Genomic DNA, 17257 nt, shown 5'->3' with positions numbered 1-17257 from the left:
TGGCTCTAAAATAAAGTCAGTATTTTGCAAGACTCATTACCAATAAAAAGAAACAATGGGATATGAATTTCTAGGTGGGCTGTGTTCTAAAAGGAGTAGCTTATAAATAAACAATATATTTATGATTTTGGCATTACTAATACGTCCTCTTTGTGAATATCCTACACATAAAACTCAGAAACAATACAGGTAGATTAGAGGGAGCTTATTTGCATTACAAAAGGTCTCTTCAGTTTACAAAAGGATTCACCACAAGGCTCCTTTAATGAGAGCATTTGTACAAGATTTCTGTTTACAGAAATAAAAACATCAGTTTGTACCAGAATTACAGGAACTCTCCAATGGGTAATATGAGATCCAGCCTCTGTTAGATGATTTATCTTGGGTCAGCTGGGGTGGAAGGCCACACTCGGGAATGTGCTGGCTGACTCCACCAGGACCCTGGAATCCACTGAGTAATTCTAAGCTCATATTTCCCAGATGCCTCACTCTCCTTATCTGTTTTCTGAGTGCACATGTGTGAAAGAGTGTCCTAAGAAAACAATCTTTTGGGACATTTCAACTCAGAGATTGAGGAATCCTAACACTCCTACTCTCCCCTTCCCCTGCCTTCTGATCTCCAAAATTGGGATGGGCAAGTTTGGCGGTCAGGACTCCCAGACCCACAGGGCTTGACCTTAACACCTATCTGTGGAGACAGAGCTCTACATCCCTGCTGATTTGAGGCTTGGATGAAACTGCTTTAAGTCTCCATTTAAAAACTTTGTTGATGATCAGATTAAAACATCTACAAAAGTTCTGTTGTTGTACAGGCCTCAATTTGTGACTGGAAGTGCTGTCAAATAAGGCTATTTGTTAGCAGCAGTTATTGAAGGAAGCCTTAGAACGTATTTTAATGATGTTACATTTCTTCACACTTGGTAGTTTCCAGAGAGAGAAACAGATAACATAAAAAGAGGACTGTTCTGTCCTTCCCCAAAGAAGAAATCAGTGAGCAAACTTTACCATTAAGGGACCCATCCTACTGTGATGGGGCAGCTTCTCTTTCTGTTTCGACGGGGGGAAGGAACAAACTAAACATCACATAAAGGAGGACTGGTTCTGCTGATCGGGAGATGAGCTAGAAAGGCAGCTGGAAGCAGTTGAGGATATTATTAGAAAGAGCCTGCGGAGCTTGGCAGCTCAGCAGACCTGGGTGTGAATCCCAGCTCCACCATTTATTCTCTGTGGAAGTTACACAAGTGATTTCATCTCTTTAATGAGATGATTCCTCATCTGGGAAACTGGGAGAATGCCATCAACCTTGCAGGGTTGTTTTAAGTGTTAAATGAGATAGTGTATGTAAAGGGCTTAAAGAACATGGAACCTGGCACAGAGTAGGCTCTCAAAAAATGTTGACTTAATGGCCACCTATAAATAACAAAACCAAGGCTGTCCCATTTATTCTTTCTAAAGCTTAAGCAGGATCAAGAGAATACCGTTGGTTGTGACATAAAGAAAACTAGACAGGTCATTAGACTTTTGATGCAAATCCTAGACCCAGGAAGGATTTGATTTAGAGTCCGATATCATTTAGAGTAAGTTAACAAGGATGGTCTAATCAAAGTCTGTAAGCAAAAACAGAGTTAGATTACATGTGGGTGATTACTATTAATGGGTGGTAAGATTGTCAACTCTGCTTTGCCACAGTTAAGCCCAGTACTTTGGGTCACACACCAGGGCACATGGTGATAGTGTGACTTCTTTGCATACAACTTACCTGAAAGGAAAAGTAGTGCCAGGGCAGAACCTGCTAGTCTCATTACCTCAAAAGCATGGTACCCATGATGACAACCCTTTCCAATCGTTGTCAATTACTGAACTCAGTACTTTAGGGAAATGGAGAAGATTCAAATATTTTCCCTCTCAAGCCCATGGCTCCCAATTATAGAGGTCTTCAGGAACAAAGTATCCCCCTTCTGAAGACCTCCTTCTGATAGCATTAGGCCCCTTGGCTCTTCTTTCTGTTGTCCTGGATTAGCTCAATGAGAAACATATGGCTAGAAATAGAGTGACATTAACAGGTGTTCTACAAAGCAAAGCAAAACAAAACAAAGCAAGAAACTTGCTTTGGCTTAATGAATCTCGTTTTCTTCATCCAGTTTGGTATTAGAGAAAATATTAGCTGATCCCTCTTATTCAAGCTGCATCTGTAACCCTTTGCCCTGACCCTCAGTTGAATTCACCTCATGTCAGAGTGAAAGATGTTTTCCTATGACTCCCTCTCCAGAAGTCAAGGCAGCCTTTGTCTTTCCTTATTTGCAAGTGAGAGGATCTGAAGCCTGGTGCTATAGAAACTTACTGTGGGCTCCAAAGTGCTCTTTACACAAGGACTCCATTCTGGCTATCCAGTGCTCTTTGGGCAAACGTGAAGATTAGTCTTTGAGCTACACTAATTACCATAGGTGGTGTTTCTGACCTTTTGCGTTCAAGTTCACTTTCCACAGGTACAATTCATGTATGCCTTCATAAAATATTGATTGAGCACCACAAGTGAGGAACACTTATTTGATTGGTAAATTTGGGTAGATTATTGGACACACTCAATTCAGCTCAGTCCTCCTTTCTCTAGGGAGAAATCGTACTCATGGGAGCAGATGTTCTACTCTGCTCCTCCAGGTAGGCAGCCTGCCCTGGTCCTGTGCTGCTTCTGCTTAAGTAGATAAGTCTGCCTAACTTTTACAATTCATTTAACATACATTTCGCTTACTAGTTATACTAGGTCTTCTAGCCTGGCCTCCATCAGTAATGAAGTGATATTTTAAAGTCCATATTTACTGTCTTGCATATTTCTCAACTTGTTCAGAATCTGGATAATGAAATGGAGTGCTATTTATTGGGCCTTTGGGAGCCCCCATAAGCACCAACTGTGTGCCAGGCACATAGTCTAAGTGTAAGTCGCAGGGATATAATAGTGAGTGTCATAAACAGAGTTCTTGGCTTCACGGAGTTTATACGTCTAAGTCTCCCAGGAGACATTTCTAGTGTGAAGTACATTTCTCTCACCATCACCTGTGAAGCATGCTATCTCCACGGAGTAGGGGCATTCCCCCAGCCACATGACATCAGTGGCAGAGCCAGGTAGATGTTCTGCCCTGCTTTCTTGCTCACTCCTTTTCTGAAGCTATCTTTGTTTGGAATTGTGTTCCTAAGGGATAGGACTGTTGCTGTAATAGAGAAGGAATACTGCCTATTATATCCAACACCAAAACTTGGCACATTTTTTCCTTTTCAAATATTGTTCCCTTCTCTTGTTTATAGATCACATCAATGCCATGTGGCAGAGTCAAAGCTTTTGAAGGCTCACTGTTTAGGATTCAGCATTACTTCAAAGCCCAGGAAATTTTAAACCTTGACCAAATATCAGACATAATTTTCCAAATAAAACCAGAGAGTTTCCAAAAATATTCTATGTGGTGCACCATGCTTAAAGTTCTGAGGTTGTTTCAATGTTTTTAGCTGTGTAAGCCCAAAACCACAACTTGGAACCAATTATATATCTACTGAGTAGATTGGCATTACCTCCAATAAGTCATTTCAATCAATATGCTTTGTCTGGGTGCCAACAATACGCCCAGAAGTGTGGTAATTGTCAACCCCTGCTTGCCCCAGCTCTGACCAGCTTTAGGCATGAAAAGCCTATAAAATATATGCAAAGTAGGATACCAGAAGCCCAATCTCCACCAGAGGTAGGGTTAGTCTCAGTCCTGGTACCTGGAACCTACTGTCTGGTGTATCTAAGAGGAGACTTTGGGCACTCATATGCCAACAAATACAGCCTCCACTCCAAATCTCATTGTATGCACCCAACAACAGTTTCTAATTATCATTCCAGTTCTCCACTGGTACTGGAGCTCTGCTCTGTCCCTACTATTAACATTTATCTCATGCCAAGAGTTTACAAGATAACTAGCTTTACAATCATCTTTTTCATATACTATAAAAAGTTAGATTGCCAAAGTCATAGTCACATGTGACCCAAGACTAATCTCAACTAGAGTCAGACCTAAAGATTCCAAAGGGGTTGGTGGGGAGAGATTGAGGTGAGAAATTAGTGATGATTGGTTTGGAGGAAGAGAAGGAGATATGGTCTGCTTTATCATCTCTCCCTTCTCATGCACTGACTGAAATATGGGTTAACCGTGGTGATTATTTTCTGAATCATCAGTCTTCAAGACACATGGTCTGTCAAACAAATGTTTATACCACTTACAGTGTGAAAGACACTTAGAGTTTGTAACCCCATTGACAGTTCTTGTACATTTTGATTGTTTATGTCAGGGGTTAAAACCTCAAATGTCCACAAGGTTCAAATATATAACAAAAGTGAAATGGGCTAAATGTAAGACAAGGGGGAGTGTTGGGGACGTTGGTAAGTTGGAGTGTGTCTACTCTATTTAAAGACATACCAATTCAATTTAAAAAAGAACTATGGGACAAATTAAGCAGGTCCATGGGTTGAATTTGTCTTGGGAGCCACTAGTTTGCCAAACTTAGGTTTTTTGAATAATTGTACCATCCTTGAAACTTCAGGTTTTATGATCTCTATAGATAAACTTCTTCTTGATAGAACTGTTCAGCTTTGCACAACTGTGGAACAATGGAAGAAACACTGTGTTCAGGAACGGAAGACCTGGGTTCTAGTTTAGATCTTATAAAATGTGCTCTATGATATTGGATAAGTCCCTTCTCTTCGTTAGGCCTTAGTTTCCTCATCTATAAAGTTGCCTGACCTAGATGGCCTTCAAGGCACCAAACCACCTTCATCTCTAACATTCTTTTTTCCATTTCTAATCTTGCCCTCAGGAATGAGGTTCTGGAAAACAGGAAGAGAAAAATATTAGAATACCACTGTTTACTTCCATGATGTGCAAATAAGACGTCTATGATAAAGATTTGAAAGAATACATTCTATTAAGACTCATGAAAAGCAGTTAAATTCAGTGTGCATACATGTGCATAAATGATTTGGGACCCAATATAGTGAGGGAGAGCAAGGTGGCACAGTTCCATTTTGATCTTTTTCCAATAATGCTGAGGTATAGGTCTGACTCATGCATAATTGTGAGCACGGAAACAGGAAACGGATGCTACCTAAGCATTTTTCATTCACTATTAATTGATTCTTCACTCACTCATTGAACAAACACGGAGCACCTCAGATTCTGGTAACACAGGGCTAAATGGGCAAGGTCACTTGTCCTGTGGAGCTCATTGACAAGCACTAAGAAGCATGTGGTTTCACTGAAGAATATAATGAACAGTGAGGAGTGGTGGCTGGGGTGGTACAAATGGTGTCCTCCCTTCAGGTATACATCAGTTGTATTCAAACTGGTCCTGGAGCCTATATTCAAACAAGGTTCCACTGGGTGCTTCCGGAACTGTCAAGGTTAGGAAGTAGTAGAGGCTGAATGAATAAGACTATTAACTACAGCAGCTCTGATTTGATGTAATTTATGTATTGGGGTTCCTCACATGATTTCATGTGAAAGATAGTTTTACTAGCTATGGTAGGCTAAATATTCCGCCCCCCACCCCCAAGATGGTCACATCTCAGTTCCTGGAACCTGTGAATGTTACCTTGTATGGCAAATGGGACCGACAAATGTGTTTTAAATTAAGGACCTTGAGTTGGGCAAATTATCCTGGATTATCCTGATAGGACCAATGTAATAACAAGGGTCCTCATCACAGGGAGACAGGAGAGTCAGAGTCAGGAATAGAGAAGGCAATGTGACAATGGAAGCAGAAGTTTAATTGTCGCCACCATGGGACAAGGAATGTGGGCAGCCTTTAGAAGCCAAACAGGGAAAGAATGAACTCTCTCCTAGAGCCTCCAGAAGGAACACAGCCCTGCTGACACCTGGATTCTAGCCCAGTGAGACTCATTTGGACTTCTGTCACCCAGAACTGTAAGATAATAAATTTGTGTTGTTTTATTATCACCATTGAGTTGTGGTGATTTGTTACAGAAACTATAGGAAACAAACACACTAGTATAAAACATTATGATGTTTGGCAGCCTTTCTAATCAAAGCCAGGCCTCCTTTATCCCAGATGTGGAGAGATGTTTTCCCAGAGCAGTGCCTCTCCATGATTCTTTCTAGGGTCCCTCTATCCTGGCACAGCAGTTAGAATTCTAGGTTTGAGCTACCCAAGCACACCAATTTTGAACTGGTTCCACCTTCATCATCTTCCCCAGGTCGGAAGTTGACTGTCTCTTGCTTTAGGTAGAGCTCAGAAACCTCCCGTTTCCCCTTCTACAACAGCACTGACCCACTTCTGCAAGCCATTGCTAGTTAATGATCTGAAAAGGTATGTGAATGCTTATTCTTCTCCATCCTATTTTCTAACCTGACTGGATTAACAGATAATTAGAAATTAATGCTCTGAGTAGGTAGTTCATCTGACTCAACAGTGAGCAAGTCAGCAAAAACTTTAAGTGACCATTTTATTGCCCGCCTCCATTCCACAGGGTTAATGATTATGAGGCAGGGAACTTAGTCGTCCTCAGTTCCCATTGGGATTTTGGCTGTTCTTTTAGTTCTTGAACTTACAGTGAAACAGGAAATAGTGCATGGTAAAAACTTGTTACATAGTGAGGTTAAGGGAGGTTTTCCTCAGTGCCTCTTTCCATTTGAAGCAGCAGGGCAGGGGAGAGGAAGGCTCAGTAGCCTGGACATCAGGCGATGTGGTTCTAGTGCTGGTTCTGCTACCAACTTGCTATGTGAGTTCAAGTCCCTCAGTTGACTTATCTGTAAAATTGGGATGAGGAACTTAATGTTAAAGAATCCTTTCATCTTGGACAGTCCAAATCAATGGTTCCCAGATTTTTGGATTTCATGGACCAATAACATTTCTCACAAACATTTTGGGGACATATGTAGGATTTACAAGGTTTGATTACTAAGTGAAGGCATTTTGAAAAGCTACCATGATAATTTCAAAAAAGAAAATACATTTTATCACCAAAGAATTGGAAAGACATAATCTCAAAATAGAGGACAGATTATTATGTTCAATTATTTTAGTTTTATGAAAAACTCACTAGCTTGTCTCTACTTTTTCTCAGTTAGATATAGATATGGGAGATATTGTCAAAGACTGGCCAAGTCCCTCAGACCCACTTTTGAGATTCAATGTTGTACAGCACCAAAACTTTCTTCTTTCTCCCTTTAAGTCACCCTGGGTGTGTGATCCCTTCCATCAGGTCTGCTCACTGCTGTTCTAGTCAAAACCTCATCAGGAAAGGTCAGGAACCCATCAGCCCTTTTGCTGTCCAAGAGAAAAAGGGCAGCCATATCTAAAAGCCTCAGCAGAGAACAAGAAGGAGAATAAAGTGGCAAAGGAAGCTGGGTTTGATGAGTTGGAAAAAAATCAAATAAACAAATCAAGAGGACATGCATGTGTGTGTATTCCAAAAGAAGAATATAGGAAATTTGAAGTTTGGACTCAGGTATCTGAAGCTGGATCTCATTCTTGTGACTCTGCCATATCCCAGATCTCTCAACCCATTGGTGCAGGCTTCTCTAAGCATTTCAGCAAATGCCACTGAAATAACTCGAGGTCAGAAATGTTGGGGCTGCTTATTGATTCAGACGATGGATCACTGGCTAGTATTGCCACACTGTGCTGACTTTTTCTCTCATAGACTCAGAGAAGTGGGATGACTTATCCAAAGTCACCCATTGTTCAGTAGGAAAGCTGAGATCTCATCAAGGACTGTCAAAATACGATGCCTACATTCTTAACCACGGTTATAGAGTGCCGTTCACATAGTCCAGTTTTACCACAGCATAGGCTATATGATGGTTTGGTTTCCCACTTACCGTGAAGTTTTTTCAATCCAAATAATAGAATAAGAATGACTGTGGTAAAATCAAGGTGAAGAGTAAGTTGAAGTTCTTCGTAACTATTTCTGTAAGTGTGAAACTATTTCAAAATGAAACATTACAAAAAATATAAACAAAAAATCAAAATTTGGAAGATTTGTTGAAAATGATCACAAAGGGCAGAGTATGTTGAGTACTTATTTTGTACCAGGTACTGTGCAAAACACTTTATATGCATCATTTCATATAATTCTCGCAACGAAACTTTAAGTACTACAATTAACCCCAATTTACAAATGAAGAAACTGAGATACTAAGAAATTAAGTCATCTGGCAGAGGTCGCACAGCTAGCAAGCTGTAAAGCCTGGATTTCAGCCATAATCTATAGTGATGCTTTTCCACTATAGCAGACAGCTTGGATATAGACTATTGGTATTTCAAGCAGATAGATGGGAATAGATGATATTAACAAATACCCATTTACTCATAATATATTCTGTGTTATCAAATCTTAATTTTAGCCCATATTTGTTTCAGACCCAATTTCTTTTAAATAAAACAACTTCATGATACCAAAACCAGACAAGGACACCATAAGAAGAGAAAATTACAGGCCAATATCCCCGATGAAAATAGATGCAAAAATTCTCAAGCAAATATTGGCAAACCAAATTCAACAATACATTAAAAGTATCATACACTATGATTGAGTGGGACTTATTCCAGGGATGCAAGGAAGGTACAACATCTGCAAATCAGTGTGATATACCACATTAACAAAATGAAGGATAAAAATCATATGATCATCTCAATAGATGCAGAAAAAGCATTTGATAAAACTCAACACCCGTTTATGACAAAATCTCTCAACAAAGTGGCTATAGAGGGAACACACTTCAACATAATAAAGGCCATATATGACAAGCCTACAGCTAACATCATACTCAACAGTGAAAAGCTGAAAGCATTTCCTCTAAGATCAGGAACAAGACAAGGATGCCCACTCCTGCCACATGTATTCAACAAAGTATTGGAAGTCCTAGCCAGAACAATTAGGCAAAAAAAGAAATAAAAGGCATCAAAATTGGAAAGTAAAACTGTCACTATTTGCAGATGACATATTATATATAGAAAACCCTAAAGACTCCACAAGAAAACTGTTAGACTAATAGATGATTCATAAAGTCTCAGGATACAAAATTAATATACAAAAATTTGTTGAGTTTCTATACACTAACAACAAACTATCAGAAAGAGAAATTAAGAAAACAATCCCATTTACAACAGCATCAAAAAAAAATAAAACACTTAGGATTAACTTAACCAAGGAGGTGAAAGACCTGTACATTGAAAACTATGAGACACCGAAGAAATAAATTGAAGACACAAATACATGGAAAGATATTCTACGCTCATGAATTGGAAGAATTAATATTATTAAAAAGTCCACTCAACCCAAAGCTGTCTACAGATTCAATGCAATACCTATCAAAATTCAAATGGCATTTTTTCATTGAAATAAAACAAACAATTCTAAAATTTATATGGAACCATAAAAGACCCCAAATAGTCAGAGCAATCATGAGAAAGAAGAACAAAGCTGGAGGCACCACACTCCCTGATTTCAAACTGTATTACAAAGCTATAATAATCAAAACCATGTGGTATTGGCATAAAAACAGACACATAGATCAACAGAAGAGAATAGAGAGCCCAGAAATAAACCCACACATATGTGGTCAATTAATCTATGACAATGGAGCCAAGAATATACAATGGGGAAAGGACAGTCTCTTCAATAAATGGTGCCAGGATAACTGGACAGCCACACGCAAAAGAATTAAACTCAGCCATTATCTTACACCATACACAAAAATTAACTCAAAATGGACTAAAGACTTGAATGTAAGACCTGAAACCTAAAACTCCTAGAAGAAAACATAGGCAGTATGCTCCTTGACATTGGTCTTGGCAATAATGTTTTGGATTTCACACCAAAAGCAAAGGCAACAAAAGCAAAATAAACAGTGAGACTACATCAAATTAAAAATCTGCATAGCAAAGGAAACCATCCACAAAATGAAAAGGCTACCTACTAAATAGGAGAAAATATTTGCAAATCAGATATCTGATAAGGGGTTAATATTCAAAATATATAAAGAACTCATACAATTCAATAACAAAAAACCAAACAATTTGATTAAAAAATGGGCAGAGGATCTGAATAGACATTTTTCCAAAGATGACATACAGATGGCCAACAGTTACATGAAAAGGTACTCAACACCACTAATCATCAGGGAAATGTAAATCAAAACCACAATGAAATATCACCTCATACCTGTTAGAATGGCTATTATCAAAAAGACAAGAAATAACAAGTGTTGGCAAGGATGTGGAGAAAAGGGAACCCTTGTGCACCGTTGGTGGGAATGTAAATTGGTGCAGCCACTATGAAAAACAGTATGGAGATTCCTCATAAAGTTAAAAATAGAACTACCATATGATCCAGCAATTCCACTTCTGGGTATTTATCCAAAGGAAATGAAAACACTAACTGAAAAAGATATCTGCACCCCCATGTTCGTAGCAGCATTATTTACAATAGCCAAGATATGAAAACAACCTCTGTCCATCCATCAATGGATGAATGGACAAAGAAAATGTGGTGTGTATATATATATATAATATATATATATTATATATATACACACAGATACACACAATGGAATATTATTCAGCCATAAAAATAAAGGAAATCTTGCCATTTGCAACAACATGGATGGACTTTGAGGGCATTAGGCTAAGTGAGATAAGTCAGAAAAAGATAAAATACTGTATGATCTCACATATATGTGGAATCTTAAAAAAAAAACCCCAAATTCATAGATACAGAGAACAGAGTGGTGATTGCCAGAGGTAGGGGAGTGGTGTGTGAAATGCATAAAGTGGGTCAAAAGGCGTAAACTTCCAATTGTAAAATAATTAACCATGGGATGTAGTATCAGCATGGAGATTATGGTTAATAATACTGTATTGTACATTTGAAAGTTTTAAGAGAGTAAACCTTAAAAGTTCTCATCACAAGGAAAAATTTGTAACTATATGTGGTGATAGATGTTAACCAGACTTATTGTGGTGATCGTTTCTCAATATATACAGATACTGAATCATTATGTTGTACACCTGAAGCTAATATAATATTATGTGTCAATCATATCTCAATAAAAAAACAACATTTCAGATAGAGTTGAGGACCCCACTGTACTCCCTCAATTCCATTCTCCACTTTTCCCTTCTTGTTGGTTAGGAATTCAGTATTAAAGTTCCTATGTATATTTTAAAAATAATTTTACATCATGCATATACATCCATAAACAATGTAGACTACTAGTGTGTGTATTTTTCAACATTTAACCAATGAGGCCATACTGTTTTGTGACGCAACTTGGTTTTTTCCCTTGATATTATGTTTTCCAGATATTGAATAATGTCTTTGCAGAATTTTTTAAATTACAGAATCAGATTTATCAGTTGTCCCCTTTATGGTTTATGCTTTTTTGTTTTATTTTGTCTAGTTTGGTTTAAGAAAACTTTCCTTATTCTATGATCGTAAAGATTTTCTCCTGTGTTTGGTTTCATATTATGTGTAATAAAGATTTAATTTTATTTTCCCCCATATTATCCCCAATTTTAGTAGAAACATACGTTGAATGATACTTCCTTCCCCCCACTGATCTGATATGCCTCATCTGACATATATCCATGTTCCACGCACATATAAGTATATTTCTGGACTCTCTATTCTAGTCCATCAATGTTTTTGACCCTCCTGCACCAAGACACAGGGTCTTAATTACTATAGCTTTACAGAAAGTTTTGAAATCAGGTAGAGCAGGATCCTCTGTTTAGTTCTTCCAAAATCTCTTAGATATTTCTCCTCTATTTTTTCTATTCTTTGAAACAATTTGTAAAAGAGAAATTATCCGATCCTGGAAGATTTGGTAAAATTTTTCTTTAAAACTGCCTGAGCCTAGTGTCTTTTAAGGTAGAAAATTTTTGAATATCAATTCAATTTCATTGATGTTTATTGGTTTATAGAGATTTGTGTCTTCTTGAGTCATTTTTGATATATTTTCTAGGAAAATATTCATTTCTTTTTTCAAGTTTATGGGCACAAAGTCGATTATAGTTTTATCTTATGATCATTGAAATTTCTAATTTATCTGTACAAGTGTTGATTCCCTTTTTCGTTCCTAAGAATTGTTTGTCTTTTCCTTACCATTGTTGATATTTTCTCATTGTACTTATTCTCTTTTTTCCCCAAAGAACCAATTTTTTATTTTGTTGATCCTCTTTCTGTTTTCTTCATTTTCTACCGAACTCATTAATTTCGGCTCTTTACAATTTCCTTCTTTCTAACTTGATTTTCCTCTTTTTTTTTTTTTTTTGGTTTCTTAAGTTGACCATTTCATTAATTTACCTTCAATTTTCCTTAATTTTTTATTAAGTGTAGTTAAGATTGTAAAATTACCTTTAATGATCACTTTAGCAAGATAACACTAGTCTTGATAGCATATACTTTTATTGTCATACAGATTTTTGTTTTATTTTTAAATAATTTAAGACTGGCAGAACAGCTTCAAAAATAGTAAAACAATTCTTATGTACCACAACCCAAATTCAACAAATGTTAACATCATATATAGACACACACATAAACACACATAATTGTATATATTATATATTTTTATAATCTGCTTTCTTTGAAAGTTGCTGACATAAACCCTCTCTATCCCCCATAATTTAGTGTGAATTTTCTAAAAACATCATTCTTTTACACAACTACTGTACAATAATCATATATCAGAAAATTAGCATTGATACAGTTTTATAATGTACAGATCTTATTTATATTTCACCTGCTGTCTTACTAACGTCCTTTATAGCAAAAGGATCTAATCCAGGATTGTGTATTGCATTTAGTTGTCATGTTTCTTTAGTGTCCTTTAATCTGGAACAGTCCCTCAGCATTTCTTTGTCTTTCATGATCTTGACAATTTTGAAGAGTGCAGGCCATTTATTTTGTAGAATGTACATTAATTTGAGTTTGTTTGATTTTTCCTCATGATTAAATTCAGTTTATATAATTTTGGCAGAGATATCACAGAAATGATGTGTCCTTGGTGCATTGTATCAGAATAACTGATAATAATAATAAAATAATAATAATAATAATAATAAATTAAGTATTATTAAATAATAATATTAATAAATAATAATAATAAAACACACAATATCTATGCGTCCCATTACTGGTGATACTAATTTTGACCACTTGGCCATGGTGGTGTCTTCCAGGTTTGTCCACTGTAAAGTTACTATTTGCCCTTTTGTTATTAATAAGTATCTTGTGGAGGAGGTCCTTTGAAATTATGTAAATATGCCATTCCTCATCCAAATGTGACCCAGTAATTTTAGCATCCATTACAATTATTGCCAAATGGTGATTTTTCTACATTTCTTAACATTTTTGTAAGGAAGCGCTCTAATTATTTATATTTGTTTGGACTTGTAGATTCTTAGCAGGGCCCGGTGAGAAGAGTTAGGCAGCTGGGGCACAAAATTTAAAGAAAATTTAAGGAAACGCTCTCAGTGTGGTGCAAGTGCCTTCTTAAAGGTAACATGCCTAGGGCCTCTTTTTTTCTGCCTCTATTTCTATTTTCGTCCGTTCCCATCTAGCAGTTTTATAGTTGGCTCCACCCAGCCCTAGAGATCTCTATTCCAGAACCAGGTTTTACAGAGTCAGTTTGGAGTTTCTGCCCAGTGGTAATATTGTGGACTTGGCAGATGCTTTCACTGAACAAATGGACAACTTGGCTCATTCTTAGGTCATGAGGCTGTTTCTGTGCCCTTCTATTTCCTAAGGCCTGTGTCTTGCAGGGGATACGGTCTTAGGCAACATTTTGCAGCTTGTTTTCGTGAGACAAGGTGAAGTGTTCTGTCTCATTTCCAGTTCTTGATTTGAAGCACTGAGTTAGCACTTCATATGTGGTGCATGTTAGCCGCCTTTCCTAAAAGGACCTCAATTCCGGGCCATCGTTGCCTGTTACTAGAGCAGGAACCCAGCAACACTCAACCCTACTCACACCTGTGCTTTTCTTTTCTGTATCTGATCCTGTCTGATGCTTGTCTTCTATCCAAGACCAGCTGTGTCTTTTGTTTATCCTGTCTATATTTTATTCATCCATACTATTGTCCCCTTTAGAGGAGTTATCGAAGTATGTGCTATCTCAAAGTATGTGTTATTTTTCATTCAGAGATATTTAACCTATGGATGTATAGACATAAATGATTGCTCTATTATGCTAATCATGATTTTAAAGCCACCTAATGAAATTTATATGCTCTTTATTTTATCTAGATATTCAAAATCTAGCTAATAATACATTCCAGTGTTAAACCCAAGATTTAGATTTCAAATAAGGGAAGCTGGAGAATTAAATGCAAACAAGATAGGAGAGCTCCATAAGAAAACTTGATTACCATTGTTAGGTAAAGAAGAAAAAAATGAAGTGAATTAGTCCTACTAGATATTACGTATTGAGCTTTCAGCTTCTGTAGCAAATTCCTAGGAGAGAGGGAGGGGTTATTTTTGTCTTATGTATACATGTGAACTTTGTTTTTATTAGCAATTATGATAAGGATCTGTTCTCAGAGGAGAGGCTAACTGTCCACTTATCCAAACTCTAGCCAACTTACTATAAAATTAATTATGTGGCATATACAGTACGTTTAACAATCAGCTAATAAACTCATTTTAAGAAAGACCTGGAGGTTGGCATTCTAGGATATTTTATTGCCAGCTGAATATTGAAATCCAAGTCATGTCCATAGTTTTGAATTCCTAAGCTCATTCTCTCCAGGGCCTGATTTATGTATCAAATAGACTAAAAGGTTGTAAATATGAAACTCACTCTTCCATTTTAGGACTCATTTTCATATATTCTCAAATCCCTTGCTTTATCTCAAAACCTTTCATTTCAATAGTTACAAAATGGGAAGGCTTTTGGAGATATGAAATCAACATGGTGAATGCTTAAAGAATGATAGATATAGATATTACAAAGTTGGAGTCAATGTCTTGCAGTCTAACAAAAGCCCTAGAAATACTACACTTCACATGATAGATAATTTTCTTTTTCAAATCTATTTTGCATTTGACAGCAGAATATTCTGGCTAAAGTAAGATTTTTTTTTTCCTCAACACTAGCCATGCAAGGAGGAGTCACTGTCTCGCCCTTAACATCATTATTTCCTCTTTTCCCATCCTCTCCTGCCACCATCTCAGGCTGGGCCCTTATCACCTCATGCATGGATTATAATAACAGCCTCCAAGCTGGTCTCACTGTTTTTCATGAAAAGAAAAAAATAGGATCTTCCATTTACTGTATGATTGCTATGGGTCAGGCACTGGGCAGAGCATTTCACATATTTTGTCTTGTTTACTCCTCACAGCATCCCTGTGAGGCAAGTACATTTTATTATCATCTTCATCTACAGCTGAGACAACTGAGGGTCAAGAGAGAGAGAATGCCTTGCCTAAGATCACACAGCTAATCAACAATAGAGCTCGCCTTCAGACTAAGGCCCCAGGAGCCTGTGCCTATTGCCCTGTGCTTGGAGCACAGAAATTGTGTCTGTACTCACTCTAGTTACTGCCATGCAATTCATCTTTGCGTACCATTGCCTGAGAATCTTCCTAAAATACAGCTCTCATTATCTCCCTTCTGCCTCCTCAGGAAATTGACTAACTCTCCATTGTCAATAGGATAGAGTTCCAGATCTCCTGTAATCTGGGCCTTTCCAATACTACTGTGAATTCTCTGTTCCAATCGTATCTCTATTCATGGTCCCTGGGCCAGGCCTTTGTCCATGCCGTTTACCCACACCTGGCTACATCATCTTGCTTAGCCTCTGTTTCCTCATCTACAAACTGAGAATAATGACATTGTTCTTGTGAGACCCAGTCTTAATAGATTTAAAGTACCTGGCATATAGCAGGCTCTGAATAAAAGGAGGCTCTGTCTATTCAAGTCTTATCCATCCTTCAAGAATGCACTTAATGCCTCCTTTTCCATGGAGCCATTCATGAACAGAAATGGTATCTGCCTCTTCTACTGGGTTACTTCTCCTTCTCCTTCTCCTTCCTATTTGCTCCTTCCTCCTCTTCCCCTTTCCCTTCTCCCCTCCTTCTCTTTCTTCTTTTTCATTACTCTTCTGGAGTTTATTATATTGGACTTTCTATTACAGTAATTAAAGTCCAAGGTTCATTCCTCACTTATTGGAACACAAATTCATAATGGGCAAGGGCCTTGTTTTATTCATCTTTATGGCCTCTTTGTAGATTGGTGTTTTAGAATCAGAAAAACTGGAGTTTGAGTCTCAGCTCTGTATCATACAAGTTAGATGACCTTGGGGAAGTTATAATGTGCCTCAGTTTCCCTGTATATATGGTGAAGATGATAATAGTACTTATTTTTAAGGCTGCTGTGAGGTCATCCTTTTTATGAAGTGCTCCACACAGAACTGGACACGACTTTTCTAACGAATACATTGTAAAATTTCTGTATTGATCTGGCGCCCACACGAATGCACCTGTTTTTTGGTAACTGAACTTAGTGGTAATAACACAGGCTCTGGAATTAAACTACTTAGTTTCAAACTCAGCTTTGTCTCCAACTGTCTGTCCTTGGAAAATTATTTAATTTCTCTGAGCCTCAGTTTCCTTATCATTAAAATGGGTATGATAATAATAGTACCTATCCCACATAATTGTTTTGAAGTTTGGCAATACTCTTAGTAAAGCATCTACTACAGTATTCCAGCACATTTTAGGTGCTCAATTGTTTCACATAATTGATGCTCAGTAAAAATAAAATCTTCCATTTATTATTTTGTTTTATATTTTATTTTATTTTGGTAGTGGGAATGAGTTTATAGTGTCTGCCATACTCTCTTGCCAGCTCTCATGGTAATGGCTGGCCCTGGGCATGTCAATACACAGCACTCAGTGGTTTTGGGGAGAGCTAATGATACAAATCTACTTTCTTCACTATGTCTTTTTGAGGGGCATGGCTTGCTCTGCTTTCCCATTTCCCAGTGAGAAGACTAATGCACCCAGCAGTGATGTGATCTGGAGTACAATTATAGCCAGAATCTAACCCAGAGCCGTGTCTGATTCTAGCCTCACTAGAATATATGGGCTTTGATAACAGAGGACTAGAGAGTCTCAGTATTTGCATTCACTCTTCATAGGAAATTTCAAGCTAGAATCAACACACCATATATTTTAGTGGTAAAGGGAATACCATACCAGGAAACC

The sequence above is a fragment of the Ceratotherium simum genome, chromosome X, assembly GCF_057802395.1.
Source record: "Ceratotherium simum simum isolate JZ-2026a chromosome X, ASM5780239v1, whole genome shotgun sequence".
Lineage (NCBI taxonomy): Eukaryota > Metazoa > Chordata > Mammalia > Perissodactyla > Rhinocerotidae > Ceratotherium > Ceratotherium simum.
The sequence above is the reverse complement of the archived record's forward strand: the minus strand, read 5'-3'. Positions refer to the sequence as shown.